Consider the following 17,408-nt stretch of genomic DNA (forward strand, 5'->3'; position numbering starts at 1 on the left):
AGTAATTGAGCAATTCTCTGCCCTTTATGAATTTGTGTAGTTTCCACCAGGGCTTTCACCATAACTTTAATTGTGTTTTCAGTATCTGAGTCAATTACTCCCGGAACAACTTCAAAATGTTTAGTATAATTAGAACTGCGTCCTAGTATAACACCAACCGTGCCTGGTAGTAATTTACCTTTAACACCAGTGGGAACGAGAGTGACACCATCCCATTTAGATAAAATCACATCTTTAGAGCTGGCAAGATCTAAACCTGCGCTGCCAGGAGTTCCTCGTGGGAGGTCATGAATAGTAAACTCAGGGGGTAGACAATTTAATGTAGATGTAGGTTGCAAGACAGGCTGCACTTCAGTAAGCGCTGTCAGTTCTCCCTTGGGGTTGGGGCTGGGAGAATGCCCCTCATCTAGTTTTTTGACTTGTTGTCTTCATTAAAATTAGCACCCTTGTCTGACAAGGGGGTCCCATCCTTATGAAACTTAGATTTACACTCATTTTTCCAGTGTCTGCCCTTCTTACAACGAGGGCATGGACCCGGGGGAATTCCACGGGTCTTGTTACCATTATTATTATTAGTAAATTTCTTACAATCCTTTTGCATGTGACCCGGTTTTCCACAATTGTAACAGGTGGGCACAGCGTGCGGGGGGTCACAGCTGAAACATGTATTACTGGGGTCTCTATCAAAAGCATTTTTAACATATGAACTGAATTTCTGACCCCGCATTGCTGCAGCAAACGCCATCCCCTGTACGATTGCTGGTGAGGCATCCATGCATGCTTTAATATAATCCTGTAATGTGCCCGTTTTCCTGAGTGGACGTATTAAGTCCTGACACAGCGTGTTAGCGTTTTCCCAAGCCAGTTGCTTGAGCAATAATGTTGTACCCTCAGATGGGGGGAGCATTCTATTAATGGCTTCTTCTAAGCGAGAAATAAAGTCAGGATAAGATTCCTCCATACCCTGTTTTATTCCTGCTAGAGTGGTACTCTTGGTTCCTGGAGGAGGCAGTTTGCGCCAAGCGGCAACCGCATTGTGACTAACTATCTCCAAAAATTGTCGGGGCAATGCAGTTTGACTTTCTGTAGAGGCAAACTCATCCGTCCCTAGGAGCATTGACATAGTTGGCTGTGCTTTCTTACCCTTGTGCTGCTTAATGCTTTCTCTTGATCTATCTTCATACTCTATTCTCCATAAGATATAATCCCCTGGAGAAAGTGTGGCTTTGGCTGTTTGTTGCCAATCATAAGGAGTAAGCCACAAGCTACCTATTGATTCTACAATTTGCAAAGTATAAGGGGCAGAGGCTCCCGATGTACGAACAGCCTGCTGCAATTCCTTTAGTGTTTTTAATGACAAAGGTTCCCAGACCGGCGGCGTTCTTTCATCAGTAGGAAAACGTACTGGGAAAGCGAAAGTAAAATCTCCCTGCTGACGAGCTTCACGTACTGCCGCCTGAAAACCCGCGGCCGGCGCGGGGGGGCAAGGAGGCACAGGAGAGCGTGGAGCCCGCAGAGCCGGTCTAGGCTTTGTTATTGGAATGCGAACTGCTGGGTAGGCGCGGCGATGATTAATAAAATCATCCTCTCTGTCCTCCTCATCCTCTTTGGCCAATTCATCTACTACATCCCATTCATCACTATCAGAAAGGTTATCATTAGCTGGCGGAGGCGGCGGCAAAAGTTCCTTAAGTGTTGGTGCCGAGGGAGTTACGCCCTCTGCATTCAATGCCGGCTCAGGGTCCTTAAAAGCCTCCGGAGAAACCTCATCATAAATGGGGGCTACCTTAGTTTCGGGGCTTCCCGCCTCCGAAGCAGTTTCCCTTACAAAAGCCTCCAGAAAGGTATTGTCAGCCAAAAGTTCCCTAACCTGCAGCCATAAAGGATAAGCCTGTGGGGGCAGGACCTGCTCCCCATGCTCCTGCACGTAAGCTCGCATCTCTCGCCCCACTCGTTTCCAATCGGAAAGAGATAGGGAACCCTCCTCCAGAAACCAAGGACTAACCAGCTTTATAAAATGCATAAGCTCCTCCAACTTTTTGAGGGACACATGAAAACCATTTTTACCCAACAAACGCTGTAACATGACACTAAGCATACGCTCTTCCTTAACCAAAGTGTGTCCCATGAATACCTGCGGATTGCTCACACTTAACCGGTCAGCCTTTACCGGCGGGACTCGAGCTCCCTGGTGAGAGTCGCCTTCAACCTGAAAAGAGAGGAAAGAAAGAAAAAGAAAGATCACCTGTCCTTCAGGTCCCTGTTCGAGGGCGCCAGCTGTCGCGGACCGCCAGTCGATGGGCTTCAGTTTGAGGGTGCTCAGGGCGAACGGCACAGGTTGATTGAAAGGTCGACGCAGGATGGAATGACAAACTGCCACACACCACGAGTGATGAAGAAAGCAGCTGTACTTTACTGAATTTTAAGATTGGTTTTTATACATTTTTGACAAAGCATTACAAATTATAAAAGGTATTTTTACAACTTGCTGAGCTTTACAAGTTAATATCTAACCTTGTAGATGTGAGTATTTGACCATCTCACTTAAACAATATCCTGTCCGCAAGGGGTTCTGCCCGCGAGGGGGAACAAAGGTTGCTGGTTATCAGTTGTGTCTTTCACTTCCCCTTATCTAAGTAAATGCTTTAAAGGTTAGAGTTTTAAAACGTGAAAATTTTTTCTTTATAACTACTAGTATTAGTAATAATTCACAAATTATTTACTTCTAATGTGATTAAAAGATTTCATATATGTGTAAATTATGTAAGTGATTATAGTACTAGGAAATATATGAAATGTAAAGGTATGTGGAAAGTTTTAAGTCGTGGGTGGCTGTGGGTGGTGTAAGTACATATCTAGATGGAGCATCTTGTTTGCTGTTCCTGCATTGTCTCAATGCATTGTCTCAATTCACTGACATTTATGGTGGGAGCGTGCTCCTGCATCGTTCCCCTGGAGACATTGAGTCTCCATCGGCTATGTGTGATTATGGATCAGTAAGTCATTATGTTTATTCTTGGTTTCTTAAAACAATCAGGTAACAATCAGGCATACAACTCAACAAACAGGTTTCAGGGTAAAGGTTTTTTAGGCTTCTATGCCGCACCTCGTGAGTCATTACGTTCATCAAAAAGTATGCTAGGCAACTTCTGCGCTGCTGTCGCATACCAGGGGGGCTGGGGGTATCGCTCCGGGGAGCACAGACCACTTAACCACGTGTTTTACAACGCGGACAGCGCCACCTCACCACGGCTAGATGCCGGGGGTGCGGCAGTTTATTTATTTATTTATTTTTTTGTGGTTTTTGGCCCGGACTGGGTTTGAACCCGCCACCTCCGGCATATGGGACCAGCGCCTTACTCCTTGAGCCACAGGCGCCACCCCATATGTTACTGGTTTATTAAAAACAAACATGACCAAAGTACTTGAATATTAAAGAGATTAGATTGCACAGCTCAAATGGACATGGAGAACTAAATACGGGAGAACCTCTAAGTTGACCACCCAAGGTACTATAAAACACTGATCAACATAAGGAACTTGGCCCGCTGTACTGATCCATATATGTGGTATATGTCTGATTTATGAAAATGAGATCAACATAAGGAGGTGATCAATGTAGGAAAGTGGTTAACTAGGAAGGTTCTGCTACTGTGGAAGATGAAGAATTTTCTCCTTCATTTATTTAGTCCAAAGTCTCATTTTGCCTTTAACTAAGAGATTTTTATTTGGCATGTTATTTAATGTATTTGTATCTGAGAAAGAAAGTCTTGATTTAAGTCTCACCTATTATCCAGATAAACAGTGTCTTCAGCAAAAAAGAGAGGAGGCATTTTTACATAATTTAAATGCAAAGATCATGCAACTCTAATACACTACCTTAAAAATACATCATTTCCCTGTATAGGGATAGGAATAATGGTATAGATTTTCTTCTTAGAAACAATTCATAGATTCTTTTGTTGAACACATATATCGTTGGTCAGTCTGGCTCTTGCTCTCGTCTGCTCAGGAAAGGTGCTTGAGAGCTTGATAGTTCTCCTAAGGGTTCCTGTGGTTCTCCAGTGAGTGCTTGTCATGTGCTCAGCAATATTTCACTGCCCTGTGCCACTCCACTGGACGCTTTCTTCTGTTCTTGGCCTGGTATGGGGCCTGCTGGGCATGCCGCCCAAAACCTGCTGGCTTATTGACAATTGTCTTACTCCTGGCTGGAGGTGCCCTAGGATTTAATTTTTTCCATAGGCCTAACCCCCCAGGATGCGAGGATTTAGGGTGGAGTGGGGGAACAGAGTGAAGGCCTCTCTCTCCTTTCATGTTAATTTCTGTTAGAAAAGTCATAAGACAAATTATCTTAGGTCCTCAAGTGTGAGGGAAACAGGTCCTTCTTATTGCTTGTGGTTTTCTTGGAATCTGATATATATATTCAGGGGCTAGATCAGAGATAGTTTTCACCTCTATATTTATTTTCAGTCACAGGTGTCATCAGATTCATCTCCAGAATTTTTTTTTTTTTTATTATAGACAGTGAGTCTCACTGTACCGCCCTTGGGTAGAATGCCGTGGCGTCACACGGCTCACAGCAACCTCTAACTCTTGGGCTTACGCGATTCTCTTGCCTCAGCCTCCCGAGCAGCTGGTACTACAGGCGCCTGCCACAACGCCTGGCTATTTTTTTGTTGCAGTTTGGCCGGGGCTGGGTTTGAACCCGCCACCCTCAGCATATGGGGCCGGCGCCCTACTCACTGAGCCACAGGCGCCACCCTCATCTCCAGAATTTTAAAATGTGGACTTTGGTGTTCACCCACTGAATCACTAATTTCATAAGTTTGTTCTAGGCATTTGCATTTTTTTTTATTTTTATTTATTTATTTTTTTTTGTAGAGACAGAGTCTCACTTTATCGCCCTCGGTAGAGTGCCATGGCATCACACAGCTCACAGCAACCTCCATCTCCTGGGCTGAAGCGATTCTCTTGCCTCAGCCTCCCAAGTAGCTGGGACTACAGGCGCCCACCACAATGCCCGGCTAGGCATTTGCATTTTTAACAACTTCTAAAGAGGCTATAATATATACCATTGGTTAAAACCATTTCCCCATTAATACTTTTTGCCTCTCCCCTCCCCAAATGAAGATGGGTATCATTCTGTCTTCAGATGGCTTCGTTTTCTGTGGGGAAAAATATATAAAATTGATTTTCCAATAGGTAGACAGCATCAGCAGTACATTACAGGAGTTTCTCTATAGATTATACATTTACAAGACATTATTGCTTAACCATGAGAAAGCCATCACTGTGTTCCCTGTAACAATATCCACTTACTGGTGTAAACAGGTACCATTATTGTGTTCACTTTCAGTATCAGAAGGAGGGATGCTAATTGGAAAAAAAAATAGTTTTTTGATCCTGAAGTCAGGTGCAATAACTAAGAGAAATAACTTTGGCTAACAATCTTTGATCTACATTTCAATAAGGGCCTTCTACATAGAGGGAAAAGACATCTCCACTCCGAAGTTAGGTCTTTCTCCTTCCTCATTAAACTGTTATAACTGTGTTTCATTGTTGGCTCAATATTGTTACAGGTTGAAAGGGGAATAAAAAAAGGAAGGGATCACAAAAATAATCTTGAAAGTCCAGCTATTACCATGAATAAATCCATTCTTAGGTTTAAAACAGGGTCTGGGAATACTTAAGTAGTCATAAAATAGGAAAACAGAGACTATGGATACAAAATTTTAAGAAGATGAGATGGATAAATTAAAATTTCTATACCTAGGATTTGCCTGTTTCAACTTTGTCTCCTTCATGAAATACTCAGGAAAAAATCTTCATAACTCAGCCCCAAGGAAATTAGAAAAAACTTAAAATGTCATCTTGTGATAGGAAACATGCCCTTCCAAGTTTCCTTTCATTCTCTCCCAGTTCTTCAATAAAGTAGGCACTGATAAACTAAGTTAAGTCACCCACGCTTCCTCATTCAGGTGTCTGCCTTTTCTGTGTTCATTAAACAAACAAAATGAAACAAAAGATGAATACAGGGTTTGGACATACCAAATGGACCCTAAATAGATAATAGACCTTGTCTACGCTCATACAGTTACTATGGGAGTATTTCATAGCTGCCTTCCCCTGCCCTTGCCATTAAGCTAAGCAGTTGTCTTTGCCATGTAGTTTAATAAGTTCTAATTGTTCCACCTGGAAATAGATAAGTGTTTGGAAATAGTCACTTTAGGTTACACAGAATTTCTGTGTACACAGTTTGTGTACAAGCTACTTTCAAGACCTGCTTACTTCCAAAAGTTAAAACAAAATTCTAGTTTATGTTTATTTTGGTATGAATTTTTTTCTTTTTATTTATTTATTTTTGTCTAGTAGCACTGCTCTAATCTGTCACAACTGTAAACATCATTTGTATATCAGTAAGCAAAAAAAAAAAAAAACAGGAGAAAATTGGTCTTAAGAAAACAACCAAAAAAAGCACAGATTGTAGCAATTTCACTCTGCATTTCTTCTCCCATTAGTTTCCTAATTAGTTTTAGTTTAGCTAAGAGCTTGTTTCTTTCAGGAAGTGAGGTAACTGGTACTTGGGAATACTGTCAGCAGCTCTTGGTTTTTCCATATCGCTACTGACATCTGATTTGGAGCCATCCATCTTGGACGTAATAACATTATTCACAACAGGTTAGCCCCCAGGGAAATCAGCAGGGTAGGAATACCTGGGCTTTGGTGTCGTGACCTCAAAGACCCTGGTCTCAGTTGCCACAGGAAGGAACCAGGTGTGAGGCAGATTAGAAGTACAAGCTTGCAGGAGGTGGGCTAACCTTAAGTGCAGGGTAGCCCAGAGCCCCCTGTGCAATGGCTATTTATTAACAAGTGTAGAGAGTTAAGGTAATTACATATGTGGGCTGCATGTGTAAGGATTGCCATGTGCTCTTTCCTCATGTGTTCTTTCCCCACAACCCCCCTGAAGAAGTACTAAGCATCAATGTTTAACACATGCTTAATAGTGAGTGACCGATCTTATCTCATTCTGGAACACTGAGTTACTTGGGGGACTGCCCCCAAGTAACAAAATGTCTCCTAGGCTTGCCAGGAAACTGTCCTGTTCTCAGCGTTTGCTTTTAATGTGGTAAGAACCAGTAAGTGTCTTTTGCAAGCATGGTGTCCATTCCTCTACACTTTGGATCACAAAGATTGTGTTGGTCTTTGTGGCCAGCCATTGAGCATACTGGTGTACTAGGTGCACACAACAGCATCCACCCCCATTTACCAAAGAAGCCAGGATTTCCTTGGGCAACATTTTTGAGACTCTATTTCCATTCTTACCTAACAGAGCCATGGTGTTCTTGATGGCCACCTTCCTTCTATGGTGCTGCTTATTGGTTGTCCTGTGCATCATAGAGTAAGACCTTCAAGCTGCTTTTGGCGGCAGAAGTTTGCCCATGTGTTTTGCACACAAAAGGGTTCTTTCCTGTGGGAGCTCACTAATGATTAGAAGAATACTAATGGGTGAGAAGTTTTTTCCACACTGGATGCATCCATGTTACTTGTCCTATTAGTGTCACTGGGCCACTGACAGAGGTTTCACAGATGTTGTTGAGGCTCAACTTTGACATAGGTTGGGTAGGCCTAGGGAAATGTTGACATGGATTGTTCCAACCTTCCATTTCAGCATGGCTTGTCTTGGCATGCTCAGTTTTGCCCCCTGGTTGGGAGAGTTGACTTGACACTTTCTGCTTGGCTATTAGTTGGGGAGAATGCCTGGAAGGATGTGGTTTGCACAGCGTCCCTCTCTGCCTGGCATTCCTGATCTTGCATCAGCAAGTCATACATCAAGCTGTTGCTTTCCACTGAACTGTTTTCTCAGCTGCTCTGCCAGGGTAGGCCCAAAGTGGCAGAACCCATTTCTCCAAGACATCTGGGGAGGCCATCATAGTGAACCCTAGAGTGGGTGATGCAGACTGGATGCTGGAAAGAAGCTCGGGACAGTGGGAGCTAACTTTGTCTACCTCAGTTTATTTATTTACAGATGGGTTCTCACTCAGACTGAAATGGATTTATTATCTCACTGTTACCTTGAATTCCTGGGCTCAAGTGATCCTCCCACCTTGGCCTTCAAAAGTTCTGGGGGTATAGACATTAGCCATGATACCTGACTTATTATCAGTTTTTGACAACATTATCATGGAAGATGGCACTTGTACTGTCATTTTCTTTTTTTAAAAAAACTTTATTCAAATTAATATGTGGGTACAATATTTAGGTTACATTGTTCTCACTTCTGGGGTAAAGTTCCATTTGTAGAAGAGCCCCTTACGCAGCGGGTGTGTTATACACCCTCAAAATGTGCACATTAGGTGAGATCCTTCCTCCTTCCCTCCCTCCTTCTGCCATATGTCCTCCCACTTCCATGCCACTTCCTTCTACCCCCAAACTAGACTATAATTGTGTCTAATTATTCTTAGAAACGTGTAATTGTTTATATATTGATTTCATATTAGTATGGAGTACATTGGATATTTATCTTTCTATTCTTGTGATACTTTACTAAGAAGAATGTATTTCAACTCCATCTAGTCCAGGAAGTAAAAGATGTAAAATCTCTATCTTTTTTAATAGCTGCATAATATTCAATGGTATACATATACTACAGTTTGTTGATCCATTCATGGGTTAATGGGCACTTAGGTTGCTTCCACAACTTGGCTATTATGAATTGAGCCGCATGCTAGGGGAAATGTCTTTGTGGTAAAATGATTTATGTTCTCCTGGGTAGATACCTAGTAATGGGATTACAGGGTCAAATGGAAGACCTACAATTAGATCTTTGAGGATTCTCCATAATTCTCTCCAAAAGGACTGTATTAATTTGCAGTCCTACCAGCAGTGTAGAAGTGTTCCCTTCTGTCCACATCCACGCCAGCATCTGGTGTTTTGGGACTTTGTGATGTGGGCTAATCTTTCTGGGTTTGATATCTTAGAGTGGTTTTGATTTGCATTTCTCTGATGATTAAAGACAGTGAACATTTTTTCATGTGTTTGTTGGACATTCGTCTGTCATCCTCAGAGAAGTTTCTGTTCAAATCACTTGCCCACTTGTAGAGAGGGTTGTTTGCACTTTTTTCTTTTTCTTCCTGTCTTTCTTTTTTTTGAGACAGACTTTCACTACATTGCCCTCGGTAGTGTGCCTTGGCGTCACAGCTCACAGCAACCTCAAACTCTTGGGCTCATGCAATTCTCTTGCCTCATTTTCCCAAGTAGTTGGGACTACAGGCACCCACCACAATGCCTGGCTATTTTTTTGTTGTGGTTGTTTTTGTTGGTTAGCTGGCCTGGGCCAGGTTCAAACCTGCCACCTTCGGTGTATGTGGCTGGCGCTGTAACCACTGTGCTACGGGCACTGAGCCTATTTGCACTTTTATTATTGTTTAATTTGAGTTCTCTGTAGATTCTAGTTATCAGGCCATTGTCAGATTCATAACATGCAAAAACTCCCATTCTGAAGACTGCCAGTTTGCTCTGTTTATGTTATTCTTAGCTGTGCAAAATCTTTTTAGCTTGAGCAAGTCCCAGTTATTTATTTTTGGTGTTGCTGCAATTGCTAGGGGGATCTTCCTCATTAAGTTTTTTCCCCAGGCCAATATCTTCAAGTGTTTTCCACCACACTGTCTTCGAGAATTTTTATTGTTTTGTGTCTTAAATTTGAATCTTTTGTCTTGCGAGAAATAATTTTTGTCAATGGTGAGCGGTGCAGGTCCAGTTTCAGTCTTCTGCATGTGGATAACCAGTTTTCCCAGCACCATTTGTTAAATAAACAGTTTTTCCCCACTGCATGTTTTTGTTAGGCTTATTAAAGGTTAAATGATGATATGTGGGTGTGTTCATCTCTAGATTCTCTATCCTATCCCATAGATATGTGTCTCTATTTTTGTACCAGTGCCATGCTATTTTGATCACTATAGCTTTGTAATATAACCTGCAGTCTGGCTACGTGATGCCTCCAGAATTGTTTTTATATCTAAGAACTATATTGTCTATTCAGACTTTCTTTTCTGCTTCCATATGAATCAAAATGATATTTTTGGAAGATCTTTAAAGTATGATGTTGGTGCTTTGGTGGGGATTGCATTAAATCTATAGATTGCTTTGGGTAGTATAGACATTTTAATAATGTTGATTTTTCCCAACCATGAGCATGGTATGTTCTTCCATTTGTTGACATCATCTGCTTTCATACTTTCTCAGAGTTTCGTAATTCTCTTTATAGAGATCTTTAATGTCTTTTGTTAGATGTATTCCCAGGTATTTCATCTTTGTTGGTACTACTATAAAAGGAATAGAGTCTTTGATTTTGTTCTCAGCTTGACAATTGTTGGTGTATACGAAGACTACTGACTTGTGGTATTGATTTTGTAACCTGAGATGCTGCTATATTCCTTGATCACTTCCCCTTCTTTTTTTTTTTTTTGTTGCAGATTTTTTTTTTCTTAGAGACAGAGTCTTACTTTGTCACCCTTGGTAGAGTGCCGTGGCGTCACGCAGCTCACAGCAACCTCCAGCTTTTGGGCCTGGGAGATTCTTCTGCCTCAGCCTCCTGAGTAGCTGGTTCTACAGGGGCCCACCACAACGCTTGGCTATTTTTTTGTTGCAGTTTGGCCAGGGCCAGGCTCGAACCCATCAACCTTGGTATATGGGGCCGGTGCTCTACTCACTGAGCCACAGGCACTGCCCTGTTGCAGTTTTTATTTTTATTTTTTGGCTGGGGCTGGGTTTGAACCCACCACCTCCGGTATATGGGGCCAGGGCCCTACTCCTTTGAGCCACAGGAGCTACCCCCTTGATCACTTCTAAGAGCTTTGTAGTTGAGTCTCTGGGGTTTTCCAGATATAAGAGGGAGAGTTTGACTGTCTCTGCCCCCATTTAGATTCCTTAGATCTCCTTCTCTTGCCTGATTGAGATGGCTAGGACCTCTAACACTATGTTAAATAGCAGTGGAGACAGTGGGCATCCTTGTCTAGTTCCAGATTTGAGTGGCTTTCAGTTTTACTCCATTCAATATGATATTGGCTGTGGGTTTGCTGTAGATAGCCTCTATCAGTGTAAGGAATGTTCCTTCTAAGCCCATTTTCTTGAGTGTTTTTATCGTGAAAGGATGCTGGATCTTGTCAAAAGCCTTTTCTGCATCAATTGAAAGAATCATATGGTCTTCGCTTTTGATTCTATTTATGTGGTGTATTATATTTATAGATTTGCATATGTTGAATCAACCCTGTGTCTCAGGGATAAAACCCACTTAATCATGGTGTATAACCTTTTTAATGGGTTGTTGTATTCTGTTCGTTAATATCTTGTTGAATATTTTTGTATTGATACTCATTAATGATAATTGGTCTATAGTTTTCTTTTTTTGTCAGGTATGGTACAAGTGTTCCATATTCTCCACATCCACGCCAGCATCTCTGGTTTTGGGATTTTGTGATATGGGCTAATCTTACTGGAGTTAGATGATATCTGAAAATAGTTTTGATTTGCATTTCTCTGATGATTAAGGATGATGAGAATTTTTTCATATGTCTGTAGGCCGTGCACCTGTCTTCTTCAGAGAAGTTTCTCTTCAAGTCCCTTGCCCACACTGAGATGGGATCACTTATTATTTTCTTGCTAATACATTTGAGTTCTCTGTGGATTCTGGTTATTAAACCTTTGGCTATTCTTTTTTTTGAGAGATTTTGTATAATTGATGCTATTTTAGTACTTGATATTGGTCTATTCAAGATTTCTAAATATTTCTGGCAGAGCTTTGGAAGGTATTATGCTTCCAGATATTGGTCCATCTCCTTTACATTTTCATATTTCTGGGAATAGAGTTTTTTGTAGTAATTGTTGAGAATCTTTTGTATTTCTGTGGCATCTGTTGTTATTTCCCCTTTATCATTTCTGACTGTAGTTATTAGAGATCTTGTTTTTCTGTTTTGGGTTAGTCTAGCCAACGGTTTATCAGTTTTACTAATTTTTTCAAAGAACCAAATTTTTGTTTTGCTGATCTTCTGAATAATTCTTTTGTTTTCAATTTCATTTAGTTCTGCTCTAATTTTTTTTATTTCTTTTCTTCTGCTAGGTTTGGGATTAGATTGTTTTTTCTTTTCCATTTGCTTGAGATGACCCATTAGGTTGCTGACTTGTTCTCTTTCTGTTTTCTTGATGAAGGCTTCTAATGCTATAAGTTTCTTTGCAGTATCCCACAGGTTTTGATAGTTTGTTCTTCATTATCATTTTTGTTCCAGAAATCTAATGATCTCCTTGATTTCATCTGTTACCCAGCTATCATTCAGCATAAGGTTATTTAGTTTCCATGATTTTATTTGAGTATGAAGAATTCTGTTGCTGTTGAGTTCAACTTTTGTTCCATGATGGTCTGAGAAGATACAAGGGATAATTTCTATTCTTTTGAATTTGTTGAAGTTAGCCCATGACCTAAGACATGGTCAATTTTGGAGGATGATCAGTGGACTGATGAGAAGAATGTGGTATTTGGTTTTGTTAGGATAAAGTGTTTTATAAATGTGTGTTAAGTCCATTTGTTCTAGGGTCTTGTTTAAGTCCATTATTTATTTGTTTAGTTTCTGCTTGGAGGATCTGTCCAGTATTGCCAATGGGGTATTAAAATCTCCAACTATTATTATGTAGGATGATACTGTGTTGTTCAGATCAGTTAGGGTTTGTTATATATCAAGGAGCATCCAGATAGGGAGCATAGATGTTAACTACTGAAATCTCTTCATATTGTATGTTTCCCTTGACCAGTATAAAGTGTCCATCTTTGTCTTTCATTATTTTTATTGGTTAAAATCCCATTGTATCTGCATATGAGATTGCAATCCCAGTTATTTTCTGCTTTCCATTTGCCTGGAATATCATTGCCCATCCCTGCATCCAGAGTCTTGTTATATCTTTTGAGGTAAGGTGAGTTTCTTGTAGACAACAGATATCTGGCCTGAGTTTTTGTATCTAGTCAGCCAGCCTATGCCTCTTTAAAGGCGAGTTCAAACCATTCATATTAAGTGAGAGAATTGATAGATGTGGCAGAGTTTTGGTCATCTTGTTTTCCAGAGCTTACTTTTATGTTACTCACCAGTGTGGAAGCTAGGCTTTATTCTTTAATTTCTGGGTAGATTTACTTTGGTGGTGTACCCTCCTGTTGCTTGTTATGAAGAATGGGTCTGAGTATTTCCTGTAGAGCTGGTTGAGTCATGGCAAATTTCGTCAGCATATGGCTGTCAGTGAAGTATTTGATTTCTCCATAACAATTGAAACTCAGTTTAGTGTGGTATGGGATCTTGGGCTGGAAATAGTTTTGTTTAAGAAGTTTGAAGGTCAATGACCATCCTCTTCTGGCTTGGAAAGATTCAGCTGAATGATCTGCAGTCATCCTTATACTTTTCCCTTTGTAAGTAATACTTTTCTTATGCCTGGCTGCTTGCAGCAGTTTCTCCTTCATATTAACATTGGCAAAATTAATTACAATGTGTCTAGGAGATGCTTTGTTTGGATAGAGTGGTGCTGGGGTTCTGAAACCCATCTACTGTTTGAATTTCTGTGTCTCTTGCAATACTTGGGGAATTCTCTGCCATAATGTCTTGGAGCAAAGAATTTGTGCCTTAGGTACCATCTTCTCTTTCAGGAATCCCTATAATTCAGATGTTTGATTTCTTGGAATGATCCTATAACTCAGGGAATAATCTCTTCTTTTTCTTCATTTTTCTGCCTATGAATGCTTGGGATGGTTCCAAGGTCTTGTTTTCTTTATCTGAGATTCTTTCTTTGCACTGCTCATCTCTATTTCTGAGGGACTCTACCGCATTTTGAAGCTCCTCAAATACCTTTTTCAATTCCTTAATCTCTGCTATATCTTTCATTATTATGTCCATATCCTTGGTGACTTTGTGTTTGAATTCATTAATTTCTTGAGGCAACTTCTGAACTTTTTTTTTTGTTCTCTGTTTTCATCTTTTCCTCCTGTCCTATTATCTTATTAGCCACCCATACTCTAAGTTCTATTTCTGACATTTCAGCATTTTCTCTGTGGATGGGGTTCTCTGTTGTATTTTCTTTGACATCCCCAGGAGACTCTGATCAGCTCTGATTTTTCAAGTTACCAGAGTTCTTCAGCCGATTCCTCCTCATGAGTATTTTCAGCTTCTTCTTCTTTTTATCTTGTTTGGCATGTTAATTACACTGTTTTAGTTGAATTGATAGGTTGTCCCTGACGAGTCCACTCCTCACTATTGCAGTGCCACCACTGTACTAACAAAGGCAGAGAAGTGATGAATCCGCAACCCCTGACAGTGTCTCCAGGTATACAGGAATCAGTAGGCAGTGCTGGCCCAGAGTTCCAATCAAAGTTGCTCTGCCAATGCTGGCTCTCTCTGCCCACCAAATGAAGCTCACAAGGCTGCCCAGCTGACAACACTGTCCCAGAGCTCAGGAGAGATGCTTATGTGCTGGGCATCATGTTGGAGCTGTCATCAAGGAAGCAGGCTGGGCCATGTATTGTAAGTGGCAGCTTGCAGGAAGGGGGCCCATATGTGTCTGGAAAGGCCTCAGGCAACCTCTTCAATCACTGTTTATTGAGAGTGCCTGGCATGTGCGTGGACAACATGCTCCCTCCCCCCAACCCCAACCCCCCCACACTGAAGTCCCATAGCTGTTCAACATTTAACATCCACCCTTTGCTTATTAATGTTCAGCATCTGCAACATCTGCTCGTTAACATTTGGTGTCTGCTTGTTAACGTCTGATGTCTGCTTATCTCTGCAAGGCTGATGTCCTGGCTTCCTGCAACCCTGGCTCTGGGATGCAGGCAACATGGACCTTCATAAGGTGTACCTGGAAGGATCCAAACTTACAGGAGGTGGGGGGTGCACCTGAGATCCGCACTGGGGGAGAAACTGATGAGCGGGGGGTGGGGTGGGGAGGTTGGGTGTGTGTGTGTGTGTGTGTGTCACCGATGCTGACTCACGGTGTCCTACAGCCCTGCACCACCCCACCCCTGCAGATTCAAACCCAGAGATCCACACGCTGAAGGTACAGGGCTGATGAGAGCCTGGGGCCCATCCCAATGCTGACCCACAGTGTGCTTCAGCCCTGCGCCACCGCCGCAGATTCAAATCCCACTCCTGCATTATCCCTCTTTCTGTTTAAGATATTCTTGCATAGGGTGACGGAGAAACCTACAGTTGTTTTATTTCACTTGTTCTTCTTGTCAGGTAGTTCTCCTTCTAGCTAGGCAGAGAAAGAAAAAAAAAGGTACAGAATAATTAACAAAACTACATCAGAGGAGTCAGTGAGGGCCTTCACTAAAGAAAAGGGGTCCAGTATTTGTCACATGTTGTATTTTTCTAAACAAATAAGGGTAATATTGATCTTACGTGTTTCATCACCTAACTGTTTCAGACTGACCCATGGGGTCCTTGACACTTCCATAGCTAGTATTAATCAATGCTCGAAGTTTCCTGCTTCTGCACATTATCCATTGCACACATTTGGATAAATGAGCAGAAATAGGCATAGTAGAGATTGGAATGTCAGGTGGAGAAAAGGTAGTGTCAGTTTTGGGAGGCTTCTTAAGTGGTGGAACCCTGTATTGATTCTCCCTCTCAGAAGCTCCAACTGCTGTTAGGGAAAAGGGGCTCTGACCGCTCCAAGCTACTTCCTGCTGAGGATGGATGGCAATATGGGAGGCAGTTGGAGGTTTCTCAGAGGAGGTTGATCCAGGGTTCCCAGTAAATAAAAATTGGGGTGGATAGTTTGGAGTAAAATGTTTTCATGAAATTTCAAGCCTAGGAAATTGAGGTTCCCTATTCAGGCTGGGATGAGGAAACCTTGTATCAATAGAAGGAGTTACCAAAGACAGATTTGTCAAGGTGTTGGTGAGGTTTCCTGCTCATGATGAGGTTTGATCCAGGGAGCAGGCAGCCTCTGCTTTTCTTGTTGTTCTGTAATGATATGAGCAAACTCTTGACCCCAGTGTAGCATATAACCAGGTTTCCATTCAGGCATATCAGGTTTCTTATAGAAAATAGGTTGCTGCACTTGGGAAGGTGGCAGATGGATAAGAGATGTCCAGTGACGTTCAGCAGCTGTGTTTCCATCATTGTTGAGATTGAAAAAATTAAGGGTAAATAGGGCTCTAGTGAGAATGTATCTAGGGCTATTATTCAAGGGGAATATACCACCTCCCCCTTTTTGTTTAACTATCATACCTTTTAATGTTTTGTGGTGACATTTGATAATGGCTTGGCCTTGAGAATTATAAGGAATACCATGAGAAATTTGAATATTCCAGAAGGATAGAAAAATACTTAATTTTTGAGCAGAGTAAGAGGGTGCATTGTCAGTCTTAATGGACTTAGGGAGCCCCATGACATTAAAACATTCTAGCAAGTGTTGAATGACACAAAGAGCCCTTTCTCCTGGTAAGGCTGAGGCCCAGGAAAAATGAGAAAAGGTATCTATGGAATGGTGAACATACTTTAATCTACCAAAGGTTGGGACAATGGTCACATCCATCTGCTGTATTTGGTTTTCTGTTTCTCCTCTAGGGTTGGTAACTTCACAAAAGGGGGACCAATGTATTTTGGAACAAGGACAATGGAGACAATTTGTTATGATTGAATTTTTGTGAGATGAAACTTCTTATGAAGCATCTTTGCGTTAGCATGTGTATAGGAATGGAAAGTGGGTGCTTCCTGGACAGTACCACTAAGGGCTTGATCTATTTGAGGGTTCAGAGAAGTCATGGGACCAGGTAGAATGGTGTGTGCTCTAATATGAGTAATAGATATAGGATGAATATGGTATCTAGGAAGTCTCTGGATAGATCAGAAGAGGGAAGAGATTTCATCATTATGAGTATAGTCGATGGAGAATTTTGGTCTGAGTTAATTTGTATCCCAAATAAGTATAGGGGAATATAATTGGAAATTTTTCAGGCACAATTTGAAGGCCATAAAATTTTAAGGCAAATATGGCATGCTTAAACATGTCCTGTAAAAGGGCCAAATTTTGGTGTTCAAGCAAATCTCATCCATGTAATGAATGATAAAGGCTGTAGGATATTTCTTTCTAATGGGCTGTGATGGTTGATCCACAAAATGCTGACCCAAGGTGGGGCTATTCAACATGCCTTGTGGCAGAACCTTCTACTGAAAATGTTGGTAGGGTCTCTGCTGATTATAGGAAGGAACAGAAAAGGTGAAACGGGGTCGATCCTCAGGATGTAAATATAATAATGAGGAAAACGTCTTTCAGATCAATGATATACAAATACCAATAAGGAATCATAGAGGGAAGAGGAAGCCCAGGTTGCAAAGTACCCATGGGGATAATAGTTTCATTGACTCTGTGGAGAT

This window comes from Nycticebus coucang, chromosome 15 (assembly GCF_027406575.1).
Source record: "Nycticebus coucang isolate mNycCou1 chromosome 15, mNycCou1.pri, whole genome shotgun sequence".
NCBI lineage: Eukaryota > Metazoa > Chordata > Mammalia > Primates > Lorisidae > Nycticebus > Nycticebus coucang.